Below are 558 nucleotides of genomic sequence, written 5' to 3' on the forward strand. Positions count from 1 at the left end.
TGCTCAGCATACAGGTTGAATAAGTATGGTGAAAGAATACAACCTTGTTGCACACCTTTCTTAATTTTAAACCATTCAGTGTTGCCATGTTGTGTTCCAACAACTGCCTTTTGGTCCAGGTACAGATTCCTCACGAGCACAATTAAGTGTTCCAGAATACTCATAATTCACAATGTTGTCCATAGCTTGTCATGATCCACACAATTGAAAGCCTTTGTATAGTCAATAAAGCACACGTGAACATCTTTCTGATATTCTCTGCTTTCAGCCAAGATCCATCGGACATCAGCAATGATATCCCTTGTTCCACAGCCTCTTCTGAATCTAGCTTGACCTCTGGAAATTCTCTGTCAATGTATGCTTGCAGCCAATTCTGTATTACCTTTAGTAAAACTTTACTCGCATGGGATATCAAAGAGATTGTCCAATGATTTCTGCATTCCATTGGGTCACGTCTCTTTGGAGTGGGCACAAATACGGATCTTTTCCAATCAGTCGGCCAGATAGCTGTCTTCCAAATTTCTTGGCAGAGATGAGTGAGTGCCTCCTGTGCTGCCT

Source organism: Chrysochloris asiatica, unplaced genomic scaffold (genome assembly GCF_000296735.1).
Source record: "Chrysochloris asiatica unplaced genomic scaffold, ChrAsi1.0 scaffold04856, whole genome shotgun sequence".
NCBI classification, from domain to species: domain Eukaryota; kingdom Metazoa; phylum Chordata; class Mammalia; order Afrosoricida; family Chrysochloridae; genus Chrysochloris; species Chrysochloris asiatica.